The sequence below is a fragment of the Thalassophryne amazonica genome, chromosome 12 (assembly GCF_902500255.1).
Source record: "Thalassophryne amazonica chromosome 12, fThaAma1.1, whole genome shotgun sequence".
Lineage (NCBI taxonomy): Eukaryota > Metazoa > Chordata > Actinopteri > Batrachoidiformes > Batrachoididae > Thalassophryne > Thalassophryne amazonica.
In genome coordinates, this window is record NC_047114.1 from 23,288,221 (window position 1) to 23,306,810 (window position 18,590).

At 39.6% G+C, this 18,590-nt stretch overlaps 1 protein-coding gene across 2 annotated transcripts in view; it reads right to left on the reverse strand.

Moving 5' to 3' along the window:
• Positions 1-18,590, reverse strand: part of LOC117521451 (gastrula zinc finger protein XlCGF57.1-like) — a 54,480-nt gene that overhangs the window by 10,128 nt on the left and 25,762 nt on the right. Inside the window, exons 1-2 of one of the 2 annotated variants that reach the window (XM_034182748.1) lie at positions 15,875-15,893; positions 8,683-8,794 (exon numbers count right to left, since the gene is read on the reverse strand). The gene's annotated coding sequence lies outside the window, so the exon portion shown is untranslated. Of the gene's footprint in view, positions 1-8,682; positions 8,795-15,874 lie in introns of those variants that run through there. The other variant, XM_034182749.1, reaches the window with a different exon arrangement.

Here is an 18,590-nt window from a genome sequence, read left to right on the forward strand (position 1 = left end):
AACTACAGGCACTATTGGCCTTGTAAATGTAATTTCCACCACACCATTGCCTTACAATATAAAGCACCTTGGGGCAACTGTTTGTTGTGATTTGGCGCTATATACATGTGCACTGATGTCACTGTTTATCTCCATAGAAACTACCCAAACAATCTTTCATACAAACTGTTTAAAGGGACATTACAGTGTTGTGGTGGAAATTACGGCAATAGTGTGGGACAACTACATTTTGTTTAAAAAAAAATCACAACAGTTGTATGACATTGAATACCCCAATTATGTTTTGATTATTTTACTGATATTTTATTCAGCGATATTTTAAAACATTAGAAAAAATGTTTCTTTACCATTCATTTTTATCATTGAAGATCAAAAGTCTGGGTGTGGGACAAGCACTAAACGGCAATATTTGCATAAAATGATGCTGAAAAAAGGTGAAAAAGTCATCATAGACTACTAGAAGAAATTTCTTAACACACTTTCATTGTAAAGATAACTATAAAAGTGTGAAATTTCCCTTTTTCTGTTTTTCATACAATATGATCAAAGGACATAATAAGTGCCCGTAGTCTAAGAATCACCCTATGATTAATGGCACGTTTTGCTGGAGAATTATCAGGAACCATTACACACGGCCAAGAATAATGTTCTGCGTTGTTGCGCACTATCACGCGTAACAGCGCATCGTTTTCTGTCACGTTGTGAATGAGGCAAATTATTTCCACACACACCCCCATATTCATCCAACCGTCAGTTGCTGAGCAATTCAGATCACTCCAGTTTGCGCCTCAAAATCCAGCAGAAGAAGTAGCAGAAGAACTTTGTGATTGCATGCTTAGTTGGGCTCTGTACCATGGAGTGGTGCAGAGAGGAGGAGGAGGAGTCGGAGAAAGCCAGATGTGTGGCTTCATGCGACTCTCATCTCGCTCGTTTTCCCAAACATCAGGCACATGTAGCAGGTGGAACGCCTGCAGGAGCACGCCGATGAGCATTGGAACGAGGTTTTTAGCCGACTTGGCGTCACTGTCCTTCTTCAGCATACCACAGCAATGAAACTGAATGCGGTGCAGCAGGGTTTAATTGTGCGCACATCAGAGAAGAACGCTGTCACGCTCTGTTACGGGTCACCACTGATCAAGACAGATCAACACGCTCAGTTGTGACCTCCACGACATGGGGTGAAATGAGGGTATTGTGTGAGATTCGTGGAAGATTTTTTTTGACAGCCAAAAACATGCTCCACGAAAATCACAAATATCATGCACTATTAAGAAACCTATTCATATGTGTTAAGTCAAATTAAGAATGTCAGGAATGTGCCAAGAAGGATGCAAATATGACATTCATAATGCGTCTTGCCTATGTGTAAACGCACCATAAGATCCTTTACACAATGATGTCTGTTTTTAATGCAGTGCAGCCTGAGGGATCGAAGGTCACAGGTATTAAATGTTGGTTTTCGGCCTTGTCGCTTATGTGTAGAAAGTTCTCCAGATTCTCTGAATCTTCTGATTATATTATGGACTATAGATGATGGAATCCCTAAATTCCTTGAATGTGGAGAAACATTATTCTTAAACTGTTGGACTATTTTTTCACATAGTTGTTCACAAAGTGGTGATCCTTGCACCATCTTTGCTTGTAAATGGCTGAGCCTTTTGGGGATGCTCCTTTTATACCCAATCATGACACTCACCTGTTTCCAATTAGGTGTTCTTTGAGCATTCATCAACTTTCCAAGTCTTTTGTTGCCCCGTCCCAACTTTTTTGAAACGTGTTGCAGGCATCCATTTCAAAATGAGCAAATATTTGCACAAAAACGTTTATCAGTTTGAACATTAAATATCTTGTCTTTGGGGTGTATTCAATTGAATATAGGTTGAAGAGGATTTGCAAATCATTGTGTTCTGTTTTTAATTTACATTTCACACAACGTCCCAACTTCATTTAAATTGGGGTTGTAAAACTTGAGTTGTAAAACTGAGTTGTCAGCGCAAAATTCTGATGAAAAGAACAATCAACTGGCAACCAGTAAACACACAAATGGAGGGTCAGATTGTGGACTCTTTGCCATCGTGTTTGCTGAGGTCCTCTGCCGATCTAAAGGCTCTACTTTTTCAACAGGATGCAATAAGGAATCATCTTCAAGGATGCCTAGCTAGTCGCAAACATCATCTCTTTTCCTGTGACAGCCAATAGAGAAAACACATTCCTGTGCAGCTATGAGGTACCAGTATACTGTCACTGCCAACTACCAGACAATGGAAGCTTTATGATAGTGTGAAAAATGTGGAAATTGTATGAAATCTTTTCATACAATAATAATATTGCCCCGTAACAAGGCGACAATCGCTGAGTTGCTACTGATGCTTTGAAATGGCAGGGGCGCAGTGAACGCAACAGGTAGCAGCTCGTCTGGCTGCGGCGCTCTGATCACTTCCTCCATCTTTTATGATGAAATAATGCTGAATTTATGTGGAAATGATTGTTGTACAAAAGCTTCAGATATCTGTCACTGAGATAGATGATGACTGAAGTGCAGTTTTAAGCAGAAAGGAAGTGATAATCGGTGAACCGCATAATCAGTAAACCACGACTGACTCACAGAAATGACACATAGGCAGTGAAGGCAGAGTGGACTGGTTTTACGGGGGGGGGGGGGGGGGGGGGGGTGTTCGGTGGTCGACACCGGAACAGCCGAAATGACCGACTTTTCTGGCTGTTGCCATGATGAGACCCCGCCCATACAGACTCACTGTGAACTCATTAATGCATGAAGGAGTGGACCGTGGGTGGCTCCGTGTGTGGCAAAAAAGGCCTGAGCATGCCCCTCTATCTGAGTCTAAACCACCAGCTTAACAGGCTAACCTCGGTTCAGGTGTTTATTAAATCATATTTTTGGGGACTGTGTGGTCGTTCTCCTAACAGTGTGCTTTGGTAGGGACAGCAAAAGTTATGCACCGTGTATTTCCTCAATAATCGTGCATTAAGTGGACCTACTGACAGCTGCTAAAAGTGCTAACACAGCATACAGCATTAAATGAGACGAGTTTCACTCAGCATCAATATTGCAACATGGATGTTCTATATCATGGGTTAAAGCAATAAATTTTCATGTGACTGAATTTTTTTCCTGGCAAAAATCAATGCCAGCAATTCCCTAAAATGTGGCGTAGTGGGGGCACACACTTTTTTCCCCTCAATAAATACAATAAACACATTATACAGCATATAAATCTATTCTAAATAGCCTCTAAGGAGAGACAGACAAAGCATAAAAAGAATGCAAAACTTGAACATAAAGGTACATAAAAGGGCGGTGGGGGTGTAGTATTGATTCTGTAGGGTCTGTGGGTGCCCCCCAGAACATTTTTTAAAGACCAAGTCAAATTTTGTGTATTCTGGTAAATTTTAACAGGTATGAAGCCCTCTGAAACAAATAAAACTCACTTCAATCTGTGAAGTAAAAACACAGTATGGATTATTGGGGGTCCGGGGGATCTCCTCCAGAAATTTTTGAAAAGAGCAAGTCAAATTTTGTATATTCTGGTGAATTTTAATGGGTATGAAGCCCTCTCAAACAAAGAAAACTCACTTCAAACTATCGGGGTCTGGGGGATCTCCCCCAGAAATCTTTGAAAAGAGCAAGTCAAATTTTGTATATTCTAGTGAATTTTAATGGGTATGAAGCCCTCTGAAACAAAGAAAACTCACTTCAAACTGTCAAGTAAAAATTCTTTGTCTTCTGTAGTATTTTGATATGTTCTAATCTGGTGAATGCACCAAATGGGTGCTGTGTTGCTGGCTGTACAGTCAATAAAATACAAATTTAGGGCCTATAGCAACTGACAACATTGTTCTGCTGTGCACAAAGTTTGACAGAAAATGATTAATCCACTACAAAATAATTTTAGAGTCCAGCGCACAGAGCAGGTGGAATTGTGTGCACAAGAGGAGAGCCGGTCCAAAAATAGCCTCTCAGGTCCTGCGAAGCTGCTAGGCGCACGGATAATGGACTTTCAGCAGACTCGTAAGCACCACGCAAATGCCTCTAAGCTGTCGCAGTAACTCGAACACAAACTGCACCACGCTGTTGTTGCTAAATTTTGAACTTGAAATTAGTGCCACGTTCAGAAAGGAGCCTCGTTAACTGAAGATAATGCCTCTAAGAGCCACTCGGAGCCATGAAACTCCCACGATAGTTGAAGAAACCCTCTCGTAGCAAAGAAAACATGCTGCGTGGCTCCTTCTTCATCCTTCATTATTTGGTGGGACCCAGGCTTAACACTGTCACCAGTTTTGAAAATGCATGCACACTGAGAAACTCAAAACTGGCTTATTCACATTTAATCTGTAAAATGCTCTCACTTGTAAAACAAACTAGGGCTGCAACTAACGATTATTTTAGTAATCGATTAATCATTTTTTTGTTGTTTGTTTTTGTTTTTTTTACTTGTGAGTTTGGCCATTATTTCTTTAAGTGAGATATTATTAAAAGGCCTTTATCACGCAACATCAACGTTTGAGCTTGTAATAAAGTTATGATGTTATTCTTGCCAAAAATATACCTGGAGTAGTGTTTTGTTTTATTTTGCACATATATACATCACTGACACCTCACTTTTTTTTTTTGCCTCTCCCACAATGTTTTTGTTTTCAAAACTTTGTTTAAAAAGATATATTAACAAACATTAAACAAACAGTTAATAGAAAGAGATAAAAATTAAAATAGAAATAAATTGTACAAAAATAAAGGGATTCTTTAACATTAATTCTCTTAAAAATATCCTTATAGAGTGCGACAGTTTTGGACAAGTTAATTTTTCTGGCAAAAAATATGAAGGTACAAAATTGGTATGAAATTGAACAGGGCTTCATGCTGGAACCGTTGTGCTGCGCTTTGTTAAAAGCTGTTTACTAGGAATGTATTATTTTATAATATTTCATACATTTGTCATTTATTTGAGAACATTTTATTTAACTTATTACCAGGCAGCACTTTGCAATTATTTTATTTTCCTGTTTGTATAATGTTACAATAAATTGTTGGTTTAAACAACAAGCAAATTTAGGTTTTGCATTTTGTTGCCATACTGTACCGAAAAAGAACCGAACCGTGACCTCAGAACCGAGGTATGCCCGAACCGTGATTTTTGTGTATCGTAACACCCTTAGTGTGAACTGTCGGCATGGTGATCACCGACAGCCACAGCACTTTAAATGTTTAAACAGCACATTAATCAGGCATGATCACCCTGATCGATCAATCAGGTCATCTGATGATCACACCACAGCGACGGTGTTTTAAAAGTTTAAATCATTATAGTGCTTCTATACTCAACAAAAATATAAACGCAACACTTTTGGTTTTGCTCCCATTTTGTATGAGATGAACTCAAAGATCTAAAACTTTTTCCACATACACAATATCACCATTTCCCTCAAATATTGTTCACAAACCAGTCTAAATCTGTGATAGTGAGCACTTCTCCTTTGCTGAGATAATCCATCCCACCTCACAGGTGTGCCATACCAAGATGCTGATTAGACACCATGATTAGTGCACAGGTGTGCATTAGACTGCCCACAATAAAAGGCCACTCTGAAAGGTGCAGTTTTATCACACAGCACAATGCCACAGATGTCGCAAGATTTGAGGGAGCGTGCAGTTGGCATGCTGACAGCAGGAATGTCAACCAGAGCTGTTGCTCGTGTATTGAACGTTCATGTCTCTACCATAAGCCGTCTCCAAAGTCGTTTCAGAGAATTTGGCAGTACATCCAACCAGCCTCACAACCGCAGACCACGTGTAACCACACCAGCCCAGGACCTCCACATCCAGCATGTTCACCTCCAAGATCGTCTGAGACCAGCCACTCGGACAGCTGCCGAAACAATCGGTTTGCATAACCAAAGAATTTCTGCACAAACTGTCAGAAACCGTCTCAGGGAAGCTCATCTGCATGCTCGGCGTCCTCATCGGTGTCTCGACCTGACTCCAGTTCGTCGTCGTAACCGACTTGAGTGGGCAAATGCTCACATTCGCTGGCATTTGGCACGTTGGAGAGGTGTTCTCTTCACGGATGATGCGAAGGAGATGTGTTGCACTGCATGAGGCAAATGGTGGTCACACCAGATACTGACTGGTATCCCCCCCCCAATAAAACAAAACTGCACCTTTCAGAGTGGCCTTTTATTGTGGGCAGTCTAAGGCACACCTGTGCACTAATCATGGTGTCTAATCAGCATCTTGGTATGGCACACCTGTGAGGTGGGATGGATTATCTCAGCAAAGGAGAAGTGCTCACTATCACAGATTTCGACTGGTTTGTGAACAATATTTGAGGGAAATGGTGATATTGTGTATGTGGAAAAAGTTTTAGATCTTTGAGTTCATCTCATACAAAATGGGAGCAAAACCAAAAGTGTTGCGTTTATAGTTTTGTTGAGTATATGTGTTCAGAATGCAGCACTGGCATGAGAAAAGCACCTTAGTGCAGGAAAAAACACAGAGGGACTTGCTTTAAAAGGCTACGTTTCCAGCCACAAATTAAAGTATTTTCCAAGGTCATTTTCAAAAATCAGGAGCTTTATATGGATTTGTGTCCATCTGTGATGGTGAATTGGACTGAAATGAACAGGTCAGACTTTATATTTTTTCTGTGTGTGAACGAAACAGTCGTTCTGCATATGGACCGCAGCTTTCAGCCAATCAGCGGCCAGCATTAATGGACCAATTTAGACTTATGAGTAAATTACAAAAAACTTCTGCCAACAATCACATAACTTACCTACAACTTATGTCCAGCATGTGGGGGATGTATGAGTCACACATTGGCATCCGTTGAAAATTTTCAGGATGCCCAAAATTTTTGAGGAGCTCAGCTTATCAGGGCATACATCAGCGAGCTTCAGCATGTTTCAGCGTGCTTCAACTTGCTTTTAACTTATTAAAAACAACAACAAAAAAACAACTTACCCTTAACTTATTGAACTTATGCCAGTTTTTTTTAATATGGTTGGCATACACTGGCTAAATCGTCAAGGTGTGACAGGGCCTTTAAATGTTCATCGGTGTGTCTGTGATGTGCACATCAGTCTGATGACTTCATGTTTTCACACCCTTATTGGTTCCCAGCATCACCTCTATGTGGAGATGGCACAATAGTTTTAGAAAAGTGCATATGCCGGCCAGGATTTTTGTGTGATGCACCACACATTTCCATAGTCATTTCACTTATGACATCAGAACGTGAGCATGGAGAAGGATGTACGTCACGTTTTTGTATAAACGCATTCTTTGTACGAGGCCCCTGGTGCTTGGTATTTATCTTATTTACACAACGGCATGTCATTTGTCTCTACATGGGCCCGCGTTGCCAATTCTCTTCTGCTCTCTATATCGCGCATGCATGCACACATACATACACAGGTAAGCACACTCCCGCCAGGCATCATAACATGTTGTGTCAACCATCTGAAAAGCAGATGAAAATATCTGTATTTTCTTTTTAAACAAGACTGGCTGTAGAAGACTGATCCTCCTTTTTTTCGTTTTCAGTGGGTGGGTAGGGGGCAGTGATGGGTACAGCTAACCAAAAAGTTAGCTTTGATAACCGTTAATCTGATAACTGAAAAGTTATCTTTTATAACGCTAAACCGATAAACCCCTAAAAAAATTAACGGAAATTACAGATGAAAGCTAAACCGATAACTTTCAGTATTGATTTCAGTACACTAGCAGCTACTGACACAACAACGAGCCAGCGCTTCAGTATCAGATCAGCTTTCTCTCAGCAAGAGAGACCTGATAACAATAAAGAAAGGAAAGTGAAGAAAGGAGGGGGGGTAATTTCTCTGCACACCATACATACTCGCCGGCATATCACACAAGTCATGCACAGGCAGAGAGTTTTGACTTATGGTTAAAATTTTAAACAAACTAATTCCGGACAAGTTATTGAAATTAATGTCACGTCTGTCATTTTACAAAGTGAAAATATCAGCTATATGTTTTAGTTTTAAAGTAATGCGCTAATTTTGAAGGTTTTAGCGTTTAGACACACATAGGTAAGACCCTTCGGCTGCTCCCTTGTTTGCACTTGGGGTTGCCACAGCAAATACAAGGTGGATCTGCATGTTGAATTGGCACAAGTTTTACGCCGGATGCCCTTCCTGACGCAACTCCACATTACATGGAGAAATGTGGCAGGGTGGGATTTGAACCAGGAACCTTCTGCACTGACACCAAGTGCATTAACCACTTGTCCATCACCCCTGCTGTTTAGATACACATGCCGCAATGAATTATGGGTAAATTAGTTTCCTGACATGAGTGTGGCTTTTGGTCATTATAACACGTTACTGAAACATGTGGTGGGTTTTACAAATAAATCTGTATTTGTAAATATGTCATTTTTTTCATTTGTAAAAAAAAAGGGCAATTTGAACACTGAAAATTTGGTTTGCTAAGTGGATTCAGCACTTTTAGCGAATGTGTGGCAACAACTGTATTCACACTGCCATGAACACAAAATCAAATCACATGTACTTTTGAGGAAGGCATGGTCCTAATAACATCACTCACACCAGCCTTTATTCCACCATCACTCACATACTGAGTAGCTGCTGCACAGTGTGCGGTTAATACAGACAAAACATAATGTTCCACAGCCAACTAACCAGAGTGCAGAAGTCAAATTTCCAAAGCAGGTCTGAGTAAGCTGAGAAGATGGGGTTTCTTGTTTGTTCTCTTGAGAAACCAAGTTAAAAGCAAGTTTAGACTCAAGAAAATCTGAAAAGAAAAACAAGAAAACACCCATAAGAAATCCATGAACCATATCTACTGTCTGTGTTCATTCTGACAGCATATTTAGCCATAGTCTTCGCTAAAATATCACTTTGTTCTTGTCATAATTTAGTCAACGGAACAGTTTTAAATGACTAAATATCATAACATTTTAGATACTTAAAAACTCTCCTGTGGATTTAGTTGACTAAAATCTTCCTCCACTTTTAAGCCATTATACAACAGAAGGCAAAGCTGATAGCAACAGACTGCAAACCAGAGTATTTTTAATGAGAAAATGTAAAATTAATCCAGAGCAGGCTGACTCTTTACAATGAGTTAACATATCCTGCCATGAGATCGGGTTGGAGAGCACAGTGACTGTGCACCGCAACAGCACTTCCCACGAAACATTAAAATGTCAACTTTTACTCTGACAGAGCAACAAAACCAAATGCTGTTTTACATTTAACAATGAGATAAGAAGAAGAAGAGAAAAAAAAAAAAACACCCCAAAAAAATTACTAAAAGTACTTAATTTACTCAAATTTGAAGTCAGTCTTGGTAAATCGTCGTTCCCTGGCTGATATTGTCTTTCTGCTCTGGTTAAAAAAAAAAAATCCTTGCATTATTTAATGTGATGCTTTCTCAAATGTTTTATTCGGGTCGCGACGGAGCCGTCCACCTCCACCTGGAGCGTCCACTGAAATAAACAACGGGTTTGCAAATATTGCACATTGCTGTCTTAGCTTTGCAGTGATCAGCGAGAGTGCAGAAGACACTCACTGCTTGAATTGAGGCGTCTCACTCCTCGTCTCAGTGAGAGACACGCCTCAGCTCAGAGCACCCCTCCTCCCCTCTCCTCTGCATTCTGCAAAGGAGCAGTGGTTCACAGACGCTTCACAGTTTTCCTGGATCAAAACACTCCACGGGCGTTGTTGCGATTTATCATGGAGTCCAAATCTCTACCGTAGGCCAAATTTATATCATTTCTACTGTCAACCGCAAATACCGTGCACTCCTACTGTTTGATATTACAGAGGAGGATTAAACTGCAGTGCCACAAAAAAAATTGACTTTTTAAGCAACATTTTACCAATATTTACCATTTGGGGCTTTGGTGGAATGAGTGGACATTGGCTGACAATGAACACATTTAACAACTGAGTAAAACATTTCTACAGGGCAAAAATGGATAAAAGGATATCTAAATTTTATTTCTATTGCTCATATGCTTCCCCATACCATCAAAGTTTGATGACTGCTCGATGCTTCCCAATTTAAGATAATGTGCAAAACATCAAAACCATGTTGTATCTTTCAATTAAGCAAACTTGCATAATCTTTAAATGACTCAGTCTGCTGCTGTGGATAAGCGTAGAACTGCTTTAATGAGCATTAAAAAGAGGGGGGGGGGGGGGTTGCCATCAAATACTGGGAGGTTTTGTGTGTTACAAGTGAAAAGGAAGTCAAATCGTAAATGTAAGAACACAATAAGCATTGCAGAACGGCTGAAACCACAGAGCACTATAGAAGAACAGACAGGCTTCCAGCTCACAAACCAACACACATAGCAAGAAACAGGTAACTACACAGCAACACAACATGGCATGACATCAACCCTGCAAGCTCTATAAAGCTCAACAGCGACCACCCACTTATGACTCAAGTTCTGGAAGTAAAAATCCCATTTATTTTCTCTATTGGCATTTCAAAAAGTTCTTATATAAAATATTTTAATCTTTGGACCAATCAAATTAGATAGGAGAAGAGTGAGAAAAGCCACCAAGACACCCAGATAACCCAGAAGAAGTAACGGGCTTCTCGGGCTGTGATTGGAAAAATTGTGCACAGTGCATGTTTTGCATTTTGTATCCCCAGTTGTACAGCTTCAGGATGAAGTGGTATAGAAGAGGATTTTCTTAAAAAGAAGACCTGAAAGTTCAGCTATAATTTCTGAACTTTCAGAAACTAAAATCTGAGATACAAGCCTAGATTTGATGTTTTGTGTTCAATAAAACTTAACGCAGCATAATCTGTTGTCTACTTGTTTTTATCACATCACCTGATACTGAGAAATGTGGAAGAAGTGTTACTTTTGATGGGTTTTTAAAATATTATGGTCAGTACAACTTTTCTAGGATGATGGCGATGTTTTGGCCTTGTGTCTCTGCTTCTGATTTTTTATTAAATATAAACAGTGATTTCTACAATAAAAATGACAAGCACAGTGGTGTTTTTTTTTTCCCAGGCATCCTTGCGCACTCTGATGGTGATGTTTTGGCTTAGTGTCTAAATATAAACAGTGATTTCTACAATAAAAATGACAACCACAGTGGTTGTTTTTTCCCCAGGTGTCCTGCGCACTCTGATGGCGATGTTTTGGCCTTGTGCCACCACTTATGATAGGAAGATGACAGGTTCAGATTCAGATGATTATGTAAGAGCTGTTCTGGAAGGCAGAATTCACGTCCTGGCTCAGCAGCAACACCTGGTGGAAATAACTGCACGTGAGGACGTTCAAACGGACTGATCAGTTTACTGCTCTGATTACATATACAGTCATCTTTACACTTATATTTATTCCCCCTCTTGAAAGTTTTGTGTTATAAATCAGTATATATGGCTTAGTAACGCAATACAGCGAAATAGCAGCCACCACGGCCCACCAGCGGGTTTTTTTTTTTTTTTTTTAGGCGTCCTGCGCACTCCTGCGATATTTTTGGCTCCTGTGTGTCCTGCGCCTTTCAGTCCAGCCGCAATTTGAACTACTATTTAAAGTTCATGTTGGACTTTAGCAGGAGTGAAACACCAAAATGTAAGTCCCTTTACTGTTGTTTATAAATTAATAAAATATCAAATGACAAGGATCTTTTTTAGCCATTATATAAAACAATGAATGTTTTTACATTCTTTCAATGGAAAGAATATTTCATGAGGTGAAAGCTTTCACTGACAGCTTTGCGAACAGCTTCGGACTTCCACAAAAAAAAAAAAAAAAAAAAAAAAGACTGTGTAGTTCCTCAGTCTAGCCAAAAATCACATCAGCGTTTCAATCAAGTCATCATGTCGCTGTCCCGCACGCGCACACACGCAACCGGCTCAGTCCAGCCGTGTACTCCTCTGTGCAGAGAAAAAAAAAAGTCGCATCAGAAATGAGTCCAGGTTTTCTTTCTCTTACTGCTAACAGATAGCACAGTGGATTTGTTTTGTGTGTGTGTATCTTACAAGAATTAGCAGTGTCAGTTAGCTCAAATTACGCCTCAGGAGAGTCGTGTCCCCCGCACGTGCGACCTGGTCGGCACTTGTGTGTGCTTGAACAACAAAAATAAGACTGTATACGTCCAAAAATGAGTCCAGCTTTTGTTCTCTTTTCCTGCTAACAACCTCCAGGCAGCACAGTGGATTGGTTTTGTGCATGCACGCACGTGTGGGTGCACGTGCGCATGACGTGTGCGCATGCACGTGAGAGTGCAATGGTACCAAACGTATGGAACCAAATTTGCACTCTAAATGGAACAAGCCGTACTCTGAATGCAATGCAACACAAATGGGATGAATGAATCCATGTCATGTGACATACAAAGCACCAATCAAATGACAAAAATCCACAGCTGTTATATAAATATATATATTAGGGTTATGACAAATCTCAAATTTATTAGCCTGGGGTTATAAATGATGAACTTTTACCTAAAACTCAGAAAAATGTCTTTGGTTTTGCCCGACCTTGAAAAAACCTCCCGCACCTAAGACAGTTTCATATTTCACATTAAAACACCTAGCGGCTCAAACACTTTTTATTATAACATGTCAGTTTTACATATACAACCCCTGGCAAAAATTATGGAATCACCGGCCTTGGAGGATGTTCATTCAGTTGTTTAATTTTGTAGAAAAAAAAGCAGATCACAGACATGACACAAAACTAAAGTCATTTCAAATGGCAACTTTCTGGCTTTAAGAAACACTATAAGAAATCAGGAAAATAAATTGTGGCAGTCAGTAATGGTTACTTTTTTAGACCAAGCAGAGGGAAAAAAATATGGACTCACTCAATTCTGAGGAATAAATTATGGAATCACCCTGTAAATTTTCATTCCCAAAACTAATACCTGCATCAAATCAGATCTGCTCATTAGTCTGCATCTAAAAAGGAGTGATCACACCTTGGAGAGCTGCTGCACCAAGTGGACTGACATGAATCATGGCTCCAACACAAGAGATGCCAATTGAAACAAAGGAGAGGATTATCAAACTCTTAAAAGAGGGTAAATCATCACGCACTGTGACCAAATTGTAAGAAACCGCCTAAAGGAAATGGGATTTACATACAGAAAAGCTAAACGAAAGCCATCATTAACACCTAAACAGAAAAAAACAAGGTTACAATGGGCTAAGGAAAAGCAATCGTGGACTGTGGATGACTGGATGAAAGTCATATTCCGTGATGAATCTCGAATCTGCATTGGGCAAGGTGATGATGCTGGAACTTTTGTTTGGTGCCGTTCCAATGAGATTTATAAGATGAATGCCTGAAGAGAACATGTAATTTTCCACAGTCATTGATGATATGGGGCTGCAAATCAGGTAAAGGCACTGGAAAGATGGCTGTCATTACATCATCAATACATGCACAAGTTTACGTTGATATTTTGGACACTTTTCTTATCCCATCAATTGAAAGGATGTTTGGGGATGATGAAATCATTTTTCAAGATGATAATGCATCTTGCCATAGAGCAAAAACTGTGAAAACATTCCTTGCAAAAAGACACATAGGGTCAATGTCATGGCCTGCAAATAGTCCGGATCTTAATCCAATTGAAAATCTTTGGTGGAAGTTGAAGAAAATGGTCCATGACAAGGCTCCAAACTGCAAAGCTGATCTGGCAACAGCAATCAGAGAATGTTGGAGCCAGACTGATGAAGAGTATTGTTTGTCACTCATTAAGTCCATGCCTCAGAGACTGCAAGCTGTTATAAAAGCCAGAGGTGGTGCAACAAAATACTAGTGATGTGTTGGAGCGTTCTTTTGTTTTTCATGATTCCATAATTTTTTCCTCAGAATTGAGTGATTCCATATTTTTTTCCCTCTGCTTGGTCTAAAAAAGTAACCGTTACTGACTGCCACAATTTTTTTTTCCTGATTTCTTATAGTGTTTCTTAAAGCCAGAAAGTTGCCATTTGAAATGACTTGAGTTTTATGTCATGTCTGTGATCTGCTTTTTTTCTACAAAATTAAACAACTGAATGAACATCCTCCGAGGCCGGTGATTCCATAATTTTTGCCAGGGGTTGTAATACACATGAGGAATACATGAAAATGAGTACATATAGCATTTGTAGTGTTTTTAATAGTGTTTCAGATTTGTGTATTAGTGTTAATAAATTTGCTGTTAAGATATTTGTCTGTTCTGCAAGTACAACGAACCTCCTCCATCAACTTTACAGCTCTCTCAGCGAGGCACATCAAGCACTGATGGTTCCTTTTTCCAGTGAGTAGAGAAGCATTTCACAGCTTTGGGACACTTAAGTTTGGATATTGCTGACAGCAGGACTTCATAATGCGTCTCTGAATAGTGTTGGTTAGAAAACCAGGCCCACGACCATGTAGTTGCAATGAAATCGCAAGTTACCCTCAGCTGTTCTCGCCAATTTGGAGGAAGGAATAATGCAATAAGTGTAAAAAAACTTCCTTGTGAGTTCCACCTGGCACTGTGAAGTGATGGCAGCTTGAGCCATTTGATGCAAGGCCATTTTTCCTCTGTTTTGTAAAACTTGTATGCTTTCACAAAGCTCAAAAAGGAATTTAAAATCATCTCTAAAGCCAAGGTTCTCATACTCTGGTATCACTTCTATGCCCATGTATGCATTTTGCAAATCATCATACTGTTCCAAAATCTCATCAATAAACTTGTAGTTAATGTTAGGTGACCATGACCGTATAGGAAAAAAGACGTCCAACACATGTGGCAGAACAAGATCAAGAATGTGATGTTGGCAGCCGATGTATTGAGGTTCATCGAATTCCTTGTCTCGAAATGTTCTCTGAAGTCTGGCTGCAACACAATTTTTGTGACCAGTATTGACTGCTGTTGTGTCAGATGATCATCTGAATACTGTTCCATGCATTGTACTCATCAAGCAGGTCCTGTAGTGGTATATAGATGTCTGCAGCAGTTCCACTGTCACAAGCCAAAATGCCAAGTTGTAATGTTCTTCTGTCATTTTTCGGGCACACAACTTGGTACTCCTTATTGTTAATTTTCTTACCATCAAACTGCAAACAAAATTTCACTTCAGAGATGAGTTCCATGAGGCGGTTCTTAACTTGTTCTGTATCTCTGACTGTTCAACGCCAGACTCCAGACTGTGATGGTGTTGGGACACTAACTCCATCTTAAGCCAGACTTTGAAGCATCTCTGGCGCTTTTCTGGTTGACAAGCGTGTTTAGACACCAGTTTGGCAGCAGACTTTGTTGAGTGGCATGTTCAATTTTATCTATTTTACCTTTATTTTTTACTTCTTTTAATTATTGTTTATTAATATATTTAGCAATATTTATTTGTATATTTTTTTTTGTTATTTCTTGATACTTGTTAATTCTTTTCTTGTTACGTTATTTTTTTAAAATCGTATTGTGTAAACTCATGTATTTTTCAAAGTGATGTGGCGCTAGGTGCAGGAGGTTTTTTCAAGATCCAATGAAATAAACTTTAAAAAAAAAGCGATCTATGGGTAAAGGTTCATCAAATGCAACATTAGGAAAAAAGTTTTGTAGTCATAACCCTAATATATATAACACGAACATTTCGTGTTTGAAGCATGAACAGTAAAAATACTTATTTGGATTAAATCACAACTGTTTGCCGACTTTACGGCCATGAGCCACTGTAGTAAATATATTAGTAACAGTTAATATATTATCTACAAACCATAAATAAGGCTGCCTTTCTTCTGTCTAGCTGGTATGCTAACCACGTCTAAACTAGGCCTGCTGCTGACGCCACGCTAAACTTTCCTGTTATGATTCCTAAGCATGCATTACTGTATTCCGCCCACATATAAATGTACTGTGTTACCTGCTGAAATGTACCATTCCACGAACTCAAGCTAAAACGCTGATTTTTAGGTGTTTGGCAAGAACAGCGTATGTCGCTGTCAGCATCCAATTTTGCAGAGGTACTCATCGCCATAGATGTATGAAAAGTAGATGTCACATCGACCGCTGCTGCCGTGGAGGCGTCATCTTGGAGCGGTCACCCGCTCAACTCAGTGTTGTTTGGGAGGCCACGTCTTCTTCCTTCTGCTGCTCAACCAGGAGTACGATGACCGGTCCAAGATGGCGGCCGTATATCTTGCGCCCCAGCAATCAGTGTATATCCTTTATATGTCTATGCCCATCTCCTTTGTCCAAGCAGCAGTGATTGGCTCAGACACATCAACCAATCAAATTGCTCCTACTTGGACGATGATTTGACGCACTTCCTCTGAGGTTTTATTTCTGTTGAAAGACATTTAAGGGTGATTCTTAGACTACGAGCACTTATTATGTCCTTTGATCATATTGTATGAAAAACAGAAAAAAGGGGAAATTTCACACTTTTATAGTTATCTTTACAATGAAAGTGTGTTAAGAAATTTGTTCTAGTAGTCTATGATGACTTTTTCACCTTTTTTCAGCATCATTATATGCAAATATTGCCGTTTAGTGCTTGTCCCACACCCAGACTTTTGATCTTCAATGATAAAAATGAATGGTAAAGAAACGTTTTTTCTAATGTTTTAAAATATCTCTGAATAAAATATCAGTAAAATAATCAAAACATAATTGGGGTATTCAATGTCATACAACTGTTGTGATTTTTTTAAACAAAATGTAGTTTTCCCACACTATTGCCGTAATTTCCACCACAACACTAATGTCCCTTTAAACAGTTTGTATGAAAGACTGTTTGGGTAGTTTCTATGGAGATAAACAGTGACATCAGAGCACATGTATATAGCGCCAAATCACAATAAACAGTTGCCCCAAGGCGCTTTATATTGTAAGGCAATGGTGAGGTGGAAATTACATTTACAAGGCCAATAGTGCCCATAGTTAAAGAATCACCATTAAACCCTTGATTAATACAGGTTTTACTGCCATAATTTTATGTATTTTATTTTGCATTATGCATATTTTATTTGTAGATGTTGATGAAACGTTTGTCTTTAGATAATTTTTTACTGAGATGTTATTTTTAAAACCATGTTTGAAATTGTTGTCCAGTAGAGAGACAACAATCAATCAATCAACCGCTCAATCAAACAGAAGTCAAGCAAAGATGATGTATTCTCCTGGTTTTCACAACACACTATTAAAGTCCTGTTGACCACCCAAGGACACTCTTATGACAAACATGAATGAAACTTGTTCTTGAGCTATCATGCTGACAAGTGTGGTAATGAGAATATCTGACTGTGACCTTGAAATTGACCCCATGGTAACTGTAATGAACTGGTGTCGGGGTCATCCAAGTACATCCCTATGCTAAATATTAATGAAATTGGTCAACTGAGTCTTGAGATATCATGCTAAAATTGAAAATGGACAAATGGACATGCTGATCATTATATCCCCCCTATTTGATACCGTGGGGATAAAATGAGTAAGGTTACATCCTCTCCTTGAAAATGGCCTTGAAAAGACCAATCAAGCAGTGGAAATTGTCTTATTAGTGGTATATTTCAGAAAGAAGGTTCAACCATAGCTTGTACATACAGACTGTATTCACAGCACTTCAAATTTCCCACATTTTGTTTTGTTACACCTTTATTCCAAAATGGATTAAATTAATTTTTCCCCTCAAATTCAACTAACAATGATACCCCATAATGACAACATGATTTTTTTTAATTTTTGCAAATTTATTAAAAGTAAAAAATTAAGAAATCACCTGCACATAAGTATTCACACCCTTTGCTCAATGCTTTGTTGATGCACCTTTGGCAGCAATTACAGCCTCAAGTCTTCTTGAATATAATGCACAAGCTTGGTGCACCTTTGGGCAGTTTTGCCCATTCCTCTTTTGCAGCACCTCTCAATCTCCATCAGGTGGATGGGGAGCATTGGTGCACAGTCATTTTCAGATCTCTCCAGAGATGTTCGGTCAGATTCAGGTCTGGGCTCTTGCTGGACCACTCAAGGGCATTCACAGAATTGTCTTGAAGCCAGGCCATGGCTGTGTGCTTAAGGTCATTGTCCTGCTGAAAGATGAACCGTTGCTCCAGTCTGAGGTCAAGATTACTCTGGAGCAGGTTTTCATTCAGGATGTCTCTGTACATTGCTGCATTAATCTTTTCCTCAATCCTGACTAGTCTCCCAGTCTCTGCTGCTGAAAAACATCCCCACAGCAATGATGCTGCCACCATGCTTCACTGTAGGGATGGTGCCTAGTTTCCTCCAAACATTACTCCTGACATTCACACCAAAGAGTTCAATCTTTGTCTCATCAGACCAGAGAATTTTGTTTCTCATGGTCTGAGAGTCCAACTTCAGGTGGGCTGCCATGTGCGTTTTACGAAGTAGTGGCTTCCCTCTCACCACTCTACCATACAGGGCTGATTGGTGGATTGCTGCAGAGATGGTTGTCCTTGTGGAAGGTTGTTCTCTCTCCACAGAGGAATGCTGGAGCTCTGACAGTGAGACCAATGGGTTCTTGGTCACCTCTCTGACTAAGGCCATTGTGCCCCGATTGCTCAGTTTAGACAAGCAGCCAGCTCTCAGAATAGTCCTGGTGGATCCAAATGTCTTCC